At 40.6% G+C, this 19,085-nt stretch overlaps 1 protein-coding gene across 6 annotated transcripts in view; it reads right to left on the bottom strand.

Annotated features, from left to right (window-relative positions):
- Positions 1-19,085, bottom strand: part of DAAM1 (dishevelled associated activator of morphogenesis 1) — a 176,534-nt gene that overhangs the window by 117,052 nt on the left and 40,397 nt on the right. The window contains exon 1 of one of the 6 annotated variants that reach the window (XM_045451123.1): positions 9,260-9,363. The exons of the other annotated variants lie outside the window; for them this stretch is intronic. The gene's annotated coding sequence lies outside the window, so the exon portion shown is untranslated. Of the gene's footprint in view, positions 1-9,259; positions 9,364-19,085 lie in introns of those variants that run through there. 6 annotated transcript variants of the gene reach the window in all.

Here is a 19,085-nt window from a genome sequence, read left to right as displayed (position 1 = left end):
AAAAGGATGTTCAAACGGGGCGCTTCTGGAAGTGGGTCTTGGAAATTCACCCTGTAGTCAGTCCCTTCAGCTCACTGACTTTCCTGATGCCAGAGGAAAACAATATACGCACCAGGCACCCTCAAACAGGGCAGTATACACAAAACACACTCCCTCCTGTGTGCCCTCTCTGCATCAGTGGGGGGTAGGGGTGCAAAGTGGAAGCCAGAACCTGTCCCATTCCTTCCCCTCTTCCTAGATAATAAGGAAGGAACCCAAGCGAAGTCCATGCACACCCTCAAGCCAGACCAAGCCTCAACCAGCACATAATTCTTTCTTCCAAGCCCAAGTCATAGACTCCTGCCAGAAAACACCTGCTCTTCATGTAAAGAGCAAAGGAGGGGGACCTCCAGGTCTCACCCTAAAAAGCTGGCAATGACTCTTCTGCCATGACTCAGTACTTTAACCACAGGTTTGGGACATAAATCCCTAAAGCCAATACAACACGGTTCTCGAGTTAGGAGTTTGTGTTGTTCATGTGACAGAAACCAGTGTGGAAGCCAGGACATCTCGTCTCCATCATCTGGGAGAAGAGCCAAACCAAAAGTGTCATTGGAGTCCCCACCAAAGAAAGCACAGCCTTGCCAGACAGCCTGTGCCCTTGGGCCTGCCGACCTGTTGCTAGTCTGTGAGTTAAGTCAATAAACAGATTTAAGCTGAAGCCGAAAGAAATGCAAATCATTTTCTCCCTTTAGGTTTCCATCTTCACTGCCTCTAAGGGATCCACTTAGATGTGCAAGGACAAATTGCAATGCGAGGTTACACAAACATAGGAAGTTACAACTCAATGGCCAGTTCTGTCACATCAAAGCTCTCACTCTTCCAAGAGGCCAAGTTTTGTTCTTTAACAAACATGTAAAACAAGCAACTTTCCTGAATCACCTAGCAGCTCTTTCAGGAAGAATAGGAGAATAGGACATCACAGTCACCAGAGGAGAATGCGAGTACCCTACAGGGCACCAACAGCTGCCTGCACCCTGTGGCTCCAGTCCTCTGCTGACCCTACTTGAGTAACCCCTGAAGTCAGAGTCTTCACCCCTGCAGGCAGATGTGGTGCCTCTTGAAATGCCTCCCCACCACGATGATCACACTTCAGGGGTGTTAGGTTTCAGACCTTTCCAAACAAGTAGCCAACACGTTGGGGCGATCCACACAGAATATTTAAGTGACATTAAAAGACACTGCCTAAAAATAAGTAGATTACTACTCATTTTTTGGAACCTTCTCACAACTGAAATAATTCTGGCAAATCCTGAGAGAGAAGAGGTTGAATAGATATACACTTAGTTTGAAAAACTGTGCTTTCCAGATCTAGGAGTAAAGTCTAATACGGCTTAGAAAAGATAAACCAGAGGTACTCTGGGCCGAGGACACGCAATGCCATCCTCAAAGTAGTATCTAGTCCCTCTTCCCAGGGAGGCCATAAGACATGGTCCCTTGAAAAGTGAGTACTGCTACTAACCCTCCCAGCCCCCAAACCAGATGCTGCTCGACCTTACTCCTCCCCAAATACTACAACGACATTTTATCATCAAGGCGTTTTATTGCCAAGTAGGTACAACTTCCACTTGTGTGCAGGCCTTTATGGAGAATAATGTCCACTGGCATCCTAGGGAAACTACAGTTCCCTGGACTGAAAATAAAGAAATAAAACCTTGCCTGGAGGGCTTTATATGTTCATGTTTACTGAAAGAAAATTTAAACCTCACTAATTACCTTCTTCTGTTCATGTTCTTCTGACTACTTTCATGCCAAGATTCATACAATCGCAGCAAGAGAAAATGAAACACCATGTAGAACAAACTTTCTTGGTTAAGCTTAGCCTCATTCTCTGGGAACTATTAAGAAACCCCATCCTTCTCATGGAAAATGTCTGTGCTTTTCAGTGAGGGAAAAACTAATGAACAGACACAACATGACATAGGCAGCCGTGGAGACTTGACCCAGGTTCAAAGAGCAGCTCACCCACTTCTTTCCTGGAGGAACCGGAGGAAAGGCTTCAAGACCCTACGTCCTCTCTAAAAGTGTGATGGCTTTTAAGTGGCCATTACAAAGGGAACGGAGAACTACCTTAGAGAGTTGGAAGGAGGATTTGTATTTGTTAACTACTGTTTGGTAGAAATGTGTTAACCAGATTCCTTTCTCTGACATTCCTGTGTGTATCAGCAGAACAAATTCCTGGAACGAGGCTGGTTTAATCTCTACAGGGCAGTTGTCATCACTAAATCAAGGGCTCTGCAGGTTAGTCAGCTTATCTGCAAATTGTGGGAAATTCTCTGAGAGTTTTAGGGGCCGTGTGGGAAAAGGCACTTTGAAAAGTCTTAGCTTTCCTGTATATTTTGAAGCATTCAACAGATTTGGTATTTCAACCCAACCACTTATACAAGAACGACCACATAGCACACCCAACTGAGTCACTGCAAGGACGCTGACATGGGCAATACTGATCTGATTCCCCTTCACATTTTACTCAGGCACTGACCTCACCTACTTATTATTCTACTTTGTACCTCTGAAGGCATCTCGTCTATCCAGGAAAATCACTGAATTGGTCACCAAACTGGACAACGTGACTGTCAGCAGCCACGGCCACAGGCTTTCACACTTTTGCCTCAGAGAGGTCATTCTGAACATGTGTGGACACAGCCACCATTTGCCATTACAAATGTAAAAAATGTTTATAGAAAGCTAAGTCCATGGTGATTCCTGGGTTTAAAATTACAGTGTCGTGAGTTGTTGACTAGATCCTGAGCCTCTCTACAACACCTGCTGCTCAGAGGGGTTCATTTTGGGCAAGGCCAGCACCACACCTATGCTCAGGCTGTTACTAATGAGTCCTGCGCATGACAAGGCAGGGAGAAGCCACCCAGAAACTATAAGGACAGATGATGGAGTCACATTATGAAAACTGGAACTCCCTTGGAAAGAAGGACTCTGCCTTTCATAAAATTCTAACTACAAATTTTACATAATAAACCTTCAAGAGAGGCTTATGAAAAGATGCTGGTAAAGTTTCAATTGAATGCGAGTTCAGGTGTAGAAATAAGGCAGTAAAGAGGCCTTCTGGCCCCCACCAGTATGGGATGTTGTGTGGCTCTGGTAGGTGTTGCTCTTCAATCAGAACTTCCCCGGCCCTTCATGAGAGACACACATACCCTCTAATGAATGAGAAGTGAAGGCATTACCTTGTCACGTCAGCCTCTAAAACTAATTTCCAAAAGAAAAAGCGCTAAAAGGACCAAGAGAAATAAAACTTTGACGTGGGATTTCCCCAGTCTCCCTTCGTGTTAGGAAACTCCATAAGCACTTAGATATACAACCATCCAAAATCAGAACAAATTTTTTTCTTAACGGGGGGTGAGGTTGGGGAGAACTTCAGCCCCACAGTGGGCAATCTAACAATCTATGGATGGGAAAGTCAATTGTATTGCCTCAGTGGAGTGCAAAATGGCAATATCTATTGTTGTTTTTAATGTACTGGCCCTTTGATCCACATCTAAGGATTCCTAGATTCCATATATAGGGATTAACCTATAGATATACTTACACATGAGCACAGAGATATATTAACGAGGATGTTCACTACAGCACTGTAATAGAAAACCCATTCACTATTGGTAATAGAGAATCAGTCTAAGTGACCTTCAATAGGTGAATGTTTTAATAAATGTTTGTGCCCCTGCGCCGTAAGACACTGGTTTTCATACTCTGATGCCCAAGCTTTATTTACTCCATACCAATTATATCAGAATCTCTGGTATTGGGGGCCCAGGCATGAGTATTTTTCCAAACTCCAAGGGTAATTCCAATGTGCAGGTCAGTTTGAGAACCAGTGCTACAGAATCCTATGCCCAGGTTCAAAGAATGTCCTAGGTCCATGAATATTGACATGAAAAAGATCTAACATATTCAGAGGAGGAAAAGAAGAAAAAGAAATCAAGTTGCATAGCAAAACATATGTATCACCATTTATGTTAAAACTAAAAACAACCCTGTGTTTGTAACAATACACACACACACCTATATATGTGAATGCATAGAAATCCTTCCAGAATTGGTGGTATAAACTGTAAAGTTGGTCAAAACTTAGCCAAATGCTTGGCACATGGAAGACGCTCGATAAATAGAGGCTATTACTTCCACGTGCATCTAAGTTTTTGGAACCTATGGTTTCATACTTGGATAATGAACTCTTCTTATGAGTGCACCAGACAGTATTCTACTGAAACTAGGAAGTTTGCAAGCTTCTCAATAACCCCATTAAAACTCTAAGTATACACCTGAATAACTCATTAGCCTTTAAAATTACAGCTTGCTCTGTGTGTACACGAAACCCATGCCCAAAAATGCAGACAGATTCATTGTCAATATCATATTGATTTGTAGGTCCACCAAAATGGCCCATTTATAAGTTGTTCTATGTCAGCCAACAAATCTAAAAACTACAACGTAATGCTAGATGCCACCTTGATGAACAAAGAGGAAGAATATTCCCAGGGCTATGTGTTAAAGCCCCAGGGATGACAATGTGACAAACTTTAGAAAAATGTTTTGTTTGGTCTTAAATTCTTCATATCCCAAGAGGCAATTAGTGGAGAATTTCTGGTTCCCTGAAGCCTTCAAATAGTCACAGGGCCAGTTAGAAGAAAAGTTGGGAGATTCTATTATTTTTTTCTTTTTCTTTGGCTCTGTTTCAATTATACTTCTATTGTGGATCAGAAATCAAAGGGCATCACAAATACAGCCCAGGATAAGAGGCTTAAGGATGCTCATACATGGAATAAAACTTAGTATGTGGTACAGTCTTTTTAAAACATTTTTAATGATTATTTTTAATTTTTATATATTTTCTAATGTTTATTTATGTTTGAGAGACAGAGTGTGAGCCTGGGGAGGGGCAGACAGAGAGGGAGACACAGAATCCAAAGCAGGCTCCAGGCTGTCAGCACAGAGCCTGACACAGGGCTCGAACCCACAAACCATGAGATCATGACCTGAGTCAAAGTCAGACACCCTAACATTTGCTTATTTTTGAGACAGAGACAGAGAGAGACACAGAATCTGAAGCAGACTCCAGGCTCTGTACTGCCAGCAGAGAGACCAATGCAAGGCTCGAACTCATGAACGGCAAGATCACGACCTGAGCCTAAGTTGGTCACTTAACCGACTGAGCCACCCAAGCGCCCCAGCTTGTGGTACAGTCTTAAGATGCAATCATATTTAAAAACTATATTTTTATAAAAATGAATTTAGTATAATTTTCAAAATTCTTCTCTATTTTAGGTAATTTTAAAAAGGTATGCATCATCCACATTTACTTGGGCACTGAATGTTTGACTACAACAACTTTAAAGCTGGATTCCAGCAATTTTCTCCCATGTACATGCTCCTAAGTTTCTATCTTTAAAGGAGGGGTCCTCTCTAAAATGAACAAATCAGGAGACTATATATGTTGGCGAGGATGTGAAGAAAGGGAACCCTCTTGCACTGTTGGTGGAAATGCAAACTGGTGCAGCCGCTCTGGAAAAGTGTGGAGGTTCCTCAAAAAAATTAAAAATAGATCTACCCTATGACCCAGCAATGGCACTGCTAGGAATTTACCCAAGGAATACAGGAGTGCTGATGCACAGGGCACATGTACCCCAATGTTTATAGCAGCACTTTCAACAACAGCCAAATTATGGAAAGAGCCCAAATGTCCATCAACTGACGAATGGATAAAGAAGATGTGGTTTATATATACAATGGAATACTACCTGGCAATGAGAAAGAATGAAATCTGGCCATTTGCAGCAATGTGGATGGAACTGGAGGGTATTATGCTAAGTGAAATAAGTCAGTCAGAGAAAGACAGACACCATATGTTTTCACTCATATGTGGATCTTGAAAAACTTAACAGAAGACTATGGGGGAGGGGAAGGGGAAAAAAAAGTTACAGAGAGGGAGGGAGGCAAACCATTAGAGACTCTTGGATACTGAGAACAAACTGAGGGTTGATGGGGGGTGGGGGAGAAGGGAAAGTGGGTGATGGGCATTGAGGAGGGCACTTGTTGGGGTGAGCACTGGGTGTTGTATGGAAACCAGTTTAATAATAAATTATATTCAAAAATAAATAAGTAAATAAAAATAAAGGTGGGGTCCTCTTTATCAATCATTAAGTCACCACACTGCTTACAGAAGCAAATGAAAACATGGTGATCATATGAACTCATAAGAGGCAAGACATGGTCTTTCCTGGACCAAGATTTTATCAAGGAATTTTATGAACTTGAGGTCTGAATGCTGACAATATTCCTATGAGATTAAGACTAATTATTTCCTGGCTACATCTTCCAAAGTTTATGTAGTTGAAACCCAATTCCTTCAAATATCACTAAATATTCATTGCAAACAGCTGGAAAGGAAATCTATGATTCTCAGAACTGCAAAATGATTTCCAGTATACTAGTATCGGTCCCAGTGAAACACAGTTACCATTACTTTGGAAGCAATGCACTGGAAGCATACACTGGAAAGCATACATTGTCAAAGAGGAAGTAAAATGTATTTTTTTGAGCTCTTCGCAAGTTAATAAAAAATGAGTACACAGCGCCCATACGACAATGATGACCAAGTCTGAACAAATGGTCCACCATCAGTCAATGCGGTATGCCTATCGAGCTTTGGGAAAATATCAAAGATTAAAGGAACTCCATCTGATACCTATTGAGTTAATAGGCTCTTTGGCAAGTGAGTTCCAAGTCACTTCCAGAAATCCCAGATGACCTTGGAAGAACCGGATAATGATGCCATTCCTGAAAGTTAAGAAGTCATACAAAGGTAGAGTCTTAAGGAAGCACAAAGTCGAGGCATGTGCTCTCAGAAAAAGTGTTTTCCTTTTTTTAATATGGGCTTCAAAACTGCCTAACCTATGCATAATAAAAGCAATTGAGGATACAGATAGGATAAGGGAAAGTTGTGAGAGCTAGCAGGCTTTGCCAAGAACAGGAGAACACGTGCGTTGAATAAGTGAACTGGTGAATGTATATCATCTCTTTTCATAAAGCTAACAATCAACCAAAATAGAAACTACCAGCAGCTACAATAAAAAGTGTTTTCTCATTGGTGATTTCTCTCCATGTGACAAACATCCTTGGGAAGTTATTCACATAGCTTAACAAATGATTCTGGAACTGCATGAGCCAAACAAATAGTGAAGAAAGATCTTTACTGAATTTTAATTACTATACATGGATTACCACACTCGGGACTTAAACTCAGGCCAAAAAACAGGGCCATTCCACAGTCATCAAGGGGGAAGTGTGAAGGAAGCTGATACTAGCCAGTGCCCACTCCACCCAACTCTGTAATTTTCTATATAATTAGGTGAGAACAGTAATTGCTTAATTGCATAACTCAAGAAGACTAGACATTTGCTTCTCTTGCAAAATTTATTCTAAATGCGGTAACAAGAAAAGCTCTGTTGTAAATTACTACTTTGACTCATTTACGAAGCCTACAGTAGCTGGACTGAGGTTAATATTTGGATTTCATATTCTGCAAATATTGTTAAACAGTCAAAAGTCATCAAGTGGCTAAATATGGGAAGCTATCAATATAAGACTGTTTAAATGATTTAGGGTACCTCTGTATAGTGAAATACCACACAGCCATTAAAAAGAAAGGGACACCTTTTTTTTTTTTTAAGGGATACCTTTTCTATTGTTAAGAGGTCTAAAGTATATTAAGTTTCCAAGTTACAGTATAAACATGATATATCATAAATGTAAAAGGAATATACTTAAGCATGGAAACAAAGTATCTAGCCTGTGATAAAATAATAGCTACAAAAACCCATCAAGTAGCTCCTATTCTAGAGAATAAAATGGACATTGGAAAAGGAAGGAAACTTGTTTGCATCTCGGTTCCTTCTAATTTTTTTTTTTTTAAACATAGGCTTAGACTACTTTCTTTTTTTTTCCTTGATTATCAAGCTGTTCCCAAATGTTTAGAAAGTAATTAGATCTTATAAAAATTAAGTGGCTTTTTGGGGCTCCTGGCTGGCTCAGTCAGTAGAGCATGAGACTTTTGATCTCGGTGTCATGAGTCCAAGCCCCATGTTAGGGATAGAGTTTACTTCAAATAAATAAATAAATAAATAAATAAATAAATAAATAAATAAATTAAATAAAATAAATGACTTTCATTTATCAACCCTCTCCAACATGCCAGCCACTTTTATTGTGCTTTACATCCATTTGTTACCTCAGTGAAGAAAAGAGATAAGCTGTGAATCCTTAAGTGTCTCCTCCTGAGAACACAGTCCACTGTCAACAAATCTCTATGCTCTGACCTTAGTTGCTTTAATTTCTGCACTTTTCCACTTTACCACACCCACCTCTGCGATTGTTAGTTCTCAAAATGAAAACGATCTGTTCAACTGTAAAACACCAATACGAACAGTGACTTTGTTTCCTTTAAACTTATAATGAATTTAGAATAGGGGGGAAGAAAAGGAGAGGCAGCTACCAAACCATTTACTGAAGACAATACTGTATATATCAATACAGTTCCATCTCATCACCATAGCAACAGAACGCATAACTGCTTCCACCAAAATAGCACAATTCAGAATCCGCTGAAATCCACCCTCCTCTTTGCTATAGAAGTAACTATTGCTACCTTTATCTTCAGAAAATCCACTCTCCAGGTGGCAGCCCCAGGAACACCACATACGGAATTTTTTGTTAGGTGTTTATTAGGAAGCTTGACCCAGAAGGAATGAATTTGCTTAGTAATTTTAAAGTCCTGCTTTCTAAAGCCCAGTTCTAAAGCTACTGAAGTAGCAGCACAGTGTATCCTCTTACATTCATGGCTCCTGACCCAATCTTAAATAAGCAAGCAAATACCATAATGGGAAGTCTGAATTACAAAAGGGCACAGATGGAAGCCTAACAGCTGATCACAAAAGAGGAAGGCAAACACTGGTAACTATTTTTTAAAGAAGGACAAGAAACTTAACGTCAAAATAAGAGATGGTACTAACACTAAAAGAGACCTCAAAGACAAAAACGATAGGCTATGCATTTCAAGGGAACATGCAATCTACATGAAGACATGATTAAAAAGCTGCTTAATTATTATTTATTCATGATTTCTAAATATATACCACCCACCACCTTTCCCTTCTGTCCCACATTTCTTCCCCCCCCCCCCCCCCCACCTAAAATCATCATTTACCTTACAAGCACCACTTTCCATTCCATGAAAATAATCAACCAGGACAATCTGTTTTCGGTATGTCTCCCTTCTATTCATCAGCAGAAAACAGAGCTATGACAGATGTTCTAGCTAACCTGGCAACTGGCCCCTTCGTGGTTACTCCTCTTATAAACACCACCCACCTCATTGGGTAGTAGCACGTAAAAGGTAAAAGCCAGCCTCTTTGTGGGAAAACACGCTGGTTAACAAGTGTACTTGCTCAGACTGGAAAGGCAACCAGGACAGAGATGCCCACAGGTAATCAACCTCAGACACACACACACACACACGCACGCATGCACACGCATACAGGTGTCAAACTGGTTTTTCCTCATAGGGACAATTCACAGACAGTCAGGAATCACCCCCCACCCCACATATCTACACACAAATCTCAAGTTCACGATTCTGTGTGATCATTTATACATTTTTATTCATTCATTCATTCATTCATTCAGGGACCCAGTGTGTGCCCACTCTGTTTGGTTTTGGGATACAAAGATGACCGAAACAGATGTAGACCTTCCCCTTGCACAGCTAGTTCACAGGCACATGAGCCCTTGGCTCCTTAAGCCAACTCAAGAGTCTAGACTCTGGCTCTGTGAGCAGACAGACAGGAAGTAAGCAGAAGGAGTGGTCAATTCTTCACCTCATCTTCAACAGGCAAGAGCAGATTCTACTTGCTTCAAATAACGCAGTCTCCCAGTAACTTCCATGTTCCCTTGAATATAGCTCGGGAGAGGAAGTAAAAGGAAGCAGAGGGTGATATCTGTTCTTAACAAATAGAGGGCACAGAGTACCCTGCTAAGGTTTGGGACCTCAAACAAGACCCTGGCATCCACTTCCGTCCTCGAAGGATTAACTGCTACAGAAACTGCCCTCCCAACTACAAATAACTAGAAAAGTGGACAAAACACATGAAACAACTGTACTAGTTACTGGACAAAGACAATGCAGGACCATGATCTTTGAGACAAGGAAATTCCAAGTGAGATAAGCCCTACTATCACCCCAACTTACTCTAGGCAGTAGTGCAGGAAGGGGAAACCCAAGCCAAGCTCAGGGGTCGTGCTAAGCTGAGGAGCCAGAGATAAAAGTTCGGGGAGAATGAGGCAGTGAGCAACTCTGGAAATCTGCAAAGGGGGTCCCCTCCAATCCTCGGCTGAGTACTACTCTGCACGAGGACCTAGGGTTCACATGGGGCTGGGAATAAGCGGCATTCCCACCAGCCTGAGTAGAAAGAGCTGGTTTATATAAAATATCAGGAAGAGCCTCCAAAAGGGTCCTAGACACAGCCTGCTCTGGAAAGGGCTTAAAAGCAGCCTCAAAAGGGTCTCGCTGATCCCAAGTAATTTAACCATGTGCCAGAACAAAGGCCAACACTCTTTAAAGGGAGTCCTTCAGGCAGAAAGAAATTGATACCAGATAGAAATTTGGATCTACACAAAGCAAAGAAGAATGCTGGAAATGGCCAACCTCTGGGTAAATATAAAACCAGACACTGCCTCAGAGTTTCCCAGCCACTGACCTTTAGGATGCGCTTTTGCAGAAATCCACAGATGACACTAACGGGGTCAGAAGGTCAGGATCAAAGTAAGTCCTAGCGCTACTACTAACTGTCCCTCTAACCTCAGTCTCTTAGAGCCCTCTGGGCCATTATTTCCTCAGAAAAATGCCCTCCCTTGAAATGTCATCACACTATATAATGACCATGAATGTGCTTTGGAAATTCTGAGTACTGAGCAAAGATTTACCAAGTGACTTCTATGCACATTTCTAGGCTTTATATGTCTGGACCTCAGTTTATTCATCTGTAAAATGAAAATAATAATAGTACCCACTTCAAGGGGTTGTTGGCCCCATTCAGTAGGTAAATATATGTAAAGTATAAAGAATAATGTCTGGCCAGAGTGAGTTCTTACAGATGAGATTATTATGACTATTTCTACTACTGCTGCTGTTGCTAATTAATGCCACTACTGGGCATATGATCATTAAAAAGACCAATTTGGTTCTTGCCCTCAGATTCCATATTTGAGCTATGTGATAATGAAAACAATGCTTTGGGGATAATTTTTTAAAATTTTGCCAGAGAAAAATGTGGGATAGCTGGGGGAAAAATACTAGTCTGAAGGGATCCCTAGACCTCACTTCCAGCTCTTCTCCTCAAGTAGCCCTGGGACCCTGGTTACATCATTGTGCTTGTTGGAGACTCAGTTTATCCTTACAGAGGTAGGTGAGAATCTTCAAGGATCCCTTCCAGTTCCAACATCTGATGATATGAACCAGAGGATCCATTTTAGAATAATGAAATTGCCTTTATTTGAGCAATTTAATTCTCATAGCATCAAATCCCCATAGAGGAAACAATTAATTTTGAGGAAGGGAAGTTTGTGGTTTAAGAAAGCTATAAGAAATAAACTCGAAATCTAGGATTAATATAAAAGCCTGCACATAAGTCCCAAACCTAGAACCAAGGCCACCTGATTCATCTCCCTAAAAATGCGAAGGAGTACAGTAGCCTGTCACTCCCACCTACTGCTGGGTAAACCACCATTTTGATTTTGAGAAGCTAATATAATTAGAGGAAGCAGGGAAGCTCTTCCTTTTGGTTGCAGAGTTTGAATTGGCTCCAAACAAGCAGAATTCTCTCTCCTGTCTACAATTCTAGAATTGAGAAGAAAAATGGTAGTGCGCTGTGGAAGTTCCTTATGCCAGGGAAAAAAGAAGAAATATGTCAACAGCTAGTTTCTTCTACTGGTTGTTTATACCAGCATGTACCACAATTGGTAAGCTATCAATTACAAACACAAAAGCTCCCATAAAATTAACTGGTTCAGATCTTACAAAATATAGCTAATTTTAGCCAAGTCTCAAAAACCAATATTTTCCTTTTTGATAAGCATCATTCAAGGTAAAGTTTCCACTGGAAGAAATAGTAAGTGGTGGAACCCTAAGAGAATGAATCTCTGTCTGATCTTCCAAAAACAGTTGTGAAAGGAACTTTCCTAAAGTTTTCCTAACATGTTGCAGAGGATGAGCCAAAGATTTTGCAGAATTTTATAAAGAGCTTCTATTAACTTCATTGGAGAGAACATGTTGCATAACATTAACTCCAGGGAAAAAATATTTTTCTGTACATATATATAATATGCTATGTATCATTTCAGGCAATTCCCAGACCCCCTGCAGTTTACCATCGGCCTTAGCCCAAAAACTTTAAACACACAACTAAAACACACCAAAGGAGTCCTTAAAGCACATTCGCATCATGTGCACATACACACACACACACACACACACACACACACACACACAGTAAAATTTGAGAGCATGCTGTATCTGTCTTGGGACCTGCCATTGCTACCTCAGATGGACACGTTTCTAACCTATATGTCTACTTGAACACCTATGGGAACTACCTCATCTCCTTCTCCCTGTGATTCTAAAGGGGTAATCAACCAAGTGATCATACGTCTTCATCAACAGAGGTGGGCACATGGCATTGGCTTGGCCAATCAAGGCACTCTACCCCTGGACAGAGTAACTGATCTAGAGATGGGCACCCAACACAAAGAAAACCGGACATCTTTATGTGTGTCAATGCTGTAGACACATCCTAGAATCATTTGATAGGACCATAAACACCTGCAATTTACAATAATTGACTTTTCCACCATGTGTTGGAAACAACCCAAGAATGAAGCCAGCAAAGACAAAAGCAGAACTGAGAGATGGGACAAGGGGGATGGGGAGATGAGGAGGTTTTAAATGACATCATTTAACTACTGGATCCAGCTAAGCCTCAAGTCAAATATCCCCGGAACTCCCCACTGCATGTTTCAATGAACTACTGCCCCCACCAGCCAATTTAAGTGTGTTCTGTCCCTTGATGCAAAAAAAAACAAAAACAAAAAAACAAAAACAAAAACCTGATTCATGCTCCACTTGACTAACTGGGGTGAAAACTATCACTTATTGAGTGCCTCCCAAGTGTCAGAGACCACGTGGAACATCCATATGCATCGTTTTAGCAGGGTACCTGGGTAGTTCAGTCGGTTAAGCATCCAACTTCGGCTCATGTCACAATTTCACGGTTCATGTGTTTGAGCCCCTCGTCGGGCTCTGTGCTGACCGCTCAGAGCCTGGAACCTGCTTCAGATTCTGTGTCTCCCTCTCTCTCTCTGCCCCTCCCCCACTCATGTTCTCTTTCAAAAATAAATAAAATTATGTATCATTTTAGCTAATTTTTATCATCATCCTGGGAAGCAAATGTCACAATTTTATAATAAAGAAAGCTACCAAGGATATCCAGAGAACCAGGAAGTGTCCTCAGGGACTTAAACCCTGCCTGTCTCATTCCAAAGCCCATTCTCTTCTTACCAACTACACCTCCTCGAACCACAAACCTGTGTCTTTCAAGATACTTCATTATTTTCGAAGACTCAACCTAATAATCAAGCTGACAATCAAGCCATAAATCCAAACACAAGTGTCTCATTTTAGGGAAGGCTCTTAAGACTTTGCTGCTCACAAGTCAATATGAATAATGTAACACCTCTTTTCTCAAATGAATCCTATTTTTGGAAACAAATTTTGCCAGGCTGACTTTCCAGGAATCTTAAACAAGCCTGGAGGGACTTATTCTTTGAAGCTTGGAAGTAACACAAGTTTTGGGGTGTATGGTGTTGAAAAAGACATAGTTAGAACATAGATGTCATCGTCACAGCTAAGCAGGAAGCATTCAGAAATAACCACCACCACCCCCCTTTCTCAAAGACAGGCCACAATCCAAAATTTTAGTCATTCATCTCTAACTTTGCCCCCAGCAGTAGAGTTTGCGAGAGACAGACTGTAGCAAGAAAGGAATTTAACAAGGGGGGGGTGGGATTAGCACACAACTAGGCAAATTTAAGAAAAGTATCAAGGGTCTGAAAATTCCACCAGTAGGCCTGCAAAAGAACATATCACAGGTGAAGGTGTCAAACCAATTGAAGGAGGTGAGAAAGAAGGGGGTGGAGAAACTGGAACAGGCAAAGGTGTGGTCAATAGAATTCAGTGTTCTGCTGTAGGCATAAAATTCATTAGCTACATCTCTTTTAACATTTAGGAAAAGAACTAGCATGGCAATAAGGAAACTATGCTTAACTAGTCATTACTATCCTTTTTTGTAGGACTTGGGTTTAACAGGTGGAGTTGAGGCCCCTATTTGGGTAATGGCCAACTACCCTTATTATAGGTTGGGTTATTTATTTTACATAACCACAAGAAAAAGGTAAATGTTAAAACCATAGGGTGTCACCCTATTTCATAACATGTAATAGTATATTCCCTTCATAACGTAATTTAGTTTTCTAAGTACTCGTGTATACACTGTGCCATTTGATTTTCCCAACAACCCTGAGAGGAAGAGAGTCACAGGCAATCAGATACTGTTTTCACTTCCACTTTACAGATAAGAAACTATCTTTGAGCACTAAAATGACCTCCACAAGGCCAAACCACTCCTAAGTAGCAGAGCAGGGACTTGAATTCAGGCCACCCTTCTTCCAATATTCTGAATTGCCAGCCTGACCATCCTAGAATTATCCAACAAAGAATAGTCTCAGGCTCTTTTGTTGAAAGGCTCTGATGGAAGAAACAGCATTTAAGTTATGTTTCAAATAGTTATTATTATCTGCCATCAACATATGTGATGTTTTAGAGGGCAGTCCATTATACTTCTAGGAGGTGTTTATAGTGGCAAAAATCATACAAATGAAGATACTCCAGTGTTTTATTGGGTCAGCTACAGCTTTACTCACTCGTCTCATCTCTACATTAATTAACCAGCTATTTGTTAGGGATTATATACAAAGGATTAAGGAATACAAAATTGGGGGCACCTGGGTGGCTCAGTTGGTTAAGTATCTGACTCTTGGTTTCAGGTCAGGTTACAATCTCACGATTTGTGAGTTCAAGCCCCAAATCGGGCTCTGCACTGACAGCTCAGGGTATGCTTAGGATTCTCTATCTCCCTCTCTCTCTGTCCCTCCCCCCCCCCTCAAAAATAAACACTAAAAAAAAAAAAAAAAAAAGGAATACAAAATTGAACACGCCATACTCTGTCCCTGTCAGAAATCAAATAGATAAGAGGGAGAGGCTGACTTGTAGATATGCTATAAGAACACAGAGGAAAGAGACCTGTATCCAAGATGGTATCTCCAGAGTGGGAAACCAGAAACATCACTTGGTTCCAGTCATTAAGGAGCTAACAATCTAACAGAGAAGAGACTCATGAACACAGCAAAATACAGAGTAGTAGATATAAATGCCACAAAAGAGGTATTAAGTAATGTAAGTGTTCAGAGGACATAAAGGGCACTTCTAATCAGGATGACCTCAGAAATTTTTTGAAAAGATTAAATATGAATAGGCCTTTGGAGAACTGTTATATCTTAGTGGATCATAAGGCAAAGACTACAAAAGCCAGCTGCCTGCTCCCTGTAGAGACATCCTGAGAAGCTCCAGATTCCATATTGGTCTATGACAACCACTGAGCTGAGAACAAGAACAATGATGCTGCTGAACTCCCGCGAACTTTCTCTCATTCACAAGGTCATAAAGATATACAAACAAACAAACAAACAAACTTGATGAAAGACATCCACGACACTCATCTTTCTAGGATCTGAGCCATTATGTTAAAAACGTGAATCATTTGTGCCTCCAATATTTCTCTCTAAATTGCCTTCATACCCAAGAATGGGAAGATTGCCACGTAAAGAATATCTTACTCTTCAAGACTGTCAATTACATTCTCACAAATCATTCTAACCAGTCCATTTGGCTTTGAAGGAGAAACAAGTTATGAATGCATCACCCTAAAAGCATGCTAATACCATCAGAAGGATATATGGGTTTCACTAATTTTCCCATTTCCAGCAAAACTGGAACTAGCATACATGCTCAACTAAAAATCATTAAAAATTAGAAAAGAGACCTGAGAGACCATTTTACAGATACCAAGACTATGAGAGATTAAATGACTTCAAGGGGCTCCTGGGCGCTTCAGTCAGTTAAGCGTCTGACTCTTGATTTCGGCTCAGGTCATGATCTCACAGTTTTAGGAGTCCAAGCCCTGCATTGGGCTCTGTGCTAACTGCATAGAGTCTGCTTGGAATTGCCCCTCTCTCTGCCCCTACCCTACTGGCGCTCTCGCAAAATAAATAAACTTTAAATAAATAAATAAATAAATAAATAAATAAATAAATAAATAAACTGACTTCCTCAAGCTCACACACTAATTTAAAGACAAAGCAGTTAAGTAAGACTCAAGGAGTGATTCTAAATAGATTCTTAACAACTGGGAAGTCTGACCTAGCAAATTAATCTCAAAATACCACACAAATGTGGGTTGTTGTTTTTTTTGCCACAATTTAAAACAATTGGTAGGTAAATAAACAAAAACCTATACAAATGTTTTTGGTTTATTAATGATGCTATTTTAAACACTGAGCTTTTGACAAGATTTTTACAATCTAGTTCTCCTACTCAGTGGAACGAGTCAACTTTGATTGCATTTTCTTTAACTCTTTCCGTCACAAAAGTAGAAACCCAATTCCAGAAGCAAACTATGCCGCTATTCTCTAAGAATCTGTAATCCTTCAAATAACAGAAAGAGCTACAGAGACTTCCCACTGACCAGCTGGTTCCTGCTCTGGGGAGTAGGGTGGAAAGAAGGGAGAAGGTCCAGGATTAACAGTTTTCTTGACTATTAGGAAAGCTCAGACATGTGTCTCACTAGACAATGGGGCCTATGTCAATCCTGTTACAAAACATTTTATAAATTCCAGTTCTCAAAAGTATGCCCAGTGGCCTATAGGTATCCTGGAGTGTATTCTTCCTTCAGAAGAAAAGTACATAAAGTACTTCATAATTTCAGATCATTCTATTTCCTAAATAGGATGCTGCATTAGACTAGACTAAACCCTATCTGTATTAGCCTACGTTGGCCTGGGTGGTCAAAATAAACTTTTTCAACTTTCAGTTCTCCTAAATAAATATTTCTCCTGGTATTTTCACCGACATGTTGATCAGTACTCATTTTTTCTGTTACGACAGTGTTGAATATGTATTCCATCCCCTGTGAGAGGTCTCTTTTGGAATGTTGCTATCATGCTACAAATAAGTTTTACTATATGTTCTCTCCTAGAGAAACAAGAACAGATGTTCATCATATTCTCCTAGTTGTAAACCAAATGAACTGAACCTCCAATTAAGGCAGCTACTCTTCAAATCCCACTTTTTCATATATATTCCAAAATAGGTAGGTTAAACTTGATGGACTCTACACAAAACATGGGCAAACTACAGCCTATAGGCCAAATACAGCACCCCACTCCTCACCGATGGTTGTTGTTCTTTTTAAAGTTTATTTATTTTGAGAGAGAGAGAGAATGGGGGAGGAGCAGAGAAAGAGAATCTCAAGCAAGCTCCACACTGTCAGCACAGAGCCAGATGCAGGGCTTGAACTCATGAGCCACAAGATGACAACCTGAGCTGAAACCAATAGTCGGATGTCTAGCTGACTGAGCCACCCAAGCACCACTCACCAATAGTTTTTGTAAATAAAGTTTCATTGGATCACAGCCACACCTAGGTTTATAGACTGTCTGTAGCTGCTTTCTGAGTAGTTGTCACAGATATTTTGGTCCCTCAAACCTAAAACATTTACTATGTAGTACCTTGTAGAAAAAGTCTGCTGACCCCTGGTCTATATTAAGTACAATAAACAAAAGAAGTTTGGGGATGTTTTCCAAAACACTTATATAAAAAATAAATTCATTCATGGGGCTCCTGGGTGACTCAGCCAGGTAAGCATCTTACTCTTGATTTCGGTTCAGGCCATGATCTCATGGTTCATGAGTTCAAGCCCCGCAGAGGGCTCTGTGCTGACAATGCAGAGCCTGCTTGAGATCTGTCTCTCTGCCCGTCCCCTGCACGCACGGACACACTCTCACTCTCTCTCAAAATAAGTAAATATATAAGCATTTTAAAGAAAGGAAGAAAGAAAAAGAATTTATTCATTCATTTAGCAAGTATATATTAACCATCTTTGGAAGCTGTTCTAGGGGCTGGAAACCCATTAATCAACTGGAAAGATGAGGCCCCTGTGTTTTTGGAGGTCATATTCTAGTGAGAGGAGACAGACAAACATAACTACTTTAATTCCAGGTAGATAAAACAGGATATATAGAGACAGCAGTCAAGGATTCTGAAGGGTGGTGATTCTTTAGGAGATGCAAAATCATGAGGATGACAGCTCAGACGATGCCACTGGGACTAACATTTCAATGGTGAGAGGCCAAACATGCAAAAATCTGAAGACTGACCCAGGCAGAGGGAATAACAAAGGCTCCAGGGCAAGAAATGCTAGGCCTGCTCAAAAAACAAAAAGGTGACTAATGCACCTGAAGCACAGTGGACAAGAGAAAGAGGCACAAGGTAAAATCAAGGGGTCAGCAAGGACCATGTATGATGAGTAATGAGCAAAATCATGATACTAGTAAATTTCCATCTTCAGCTGCTTAGGTATTAATAAACACTACTAGATTAAAAAAAAAAAAAAAACTAATCAGAGTATAAGGATTGCTTTGGCTACTTCATTTTGCCACAACTTCTTCCTTTTGATCTGCTGAAAATTACCTGAAGCTCAAATGTCTAGCAGCCTAAGAAAGAACACTTTGTTAGAGACAGTTTCTGCTAAGGAAGTAATTACTCCCTCTCCCTGCATATACCGCAACCCCCTCCCCCCCCCAAAAAA

The sequence above is a fragment of the Leopardus geoffroyi genome, chromosome B3, assembly GCF_018350155.1.
Source record: "Leopardus geoffroyi isolate Oge1 chromosome B3, O.geoffroyi_Oge1_pat1.0, whole genome shotgun sequence".
In the NCBI taxonomy this organism is placed as follows: domain Eukaryota; kingdom Metazoa; phylum Chordata; class Mammalia; order Carnivora; family Felidae; genus Leopardus; species Leopardus geoffroyi.
This window is presented reverse-complemented; position numbering and strand designations above follow the sequence as displayed.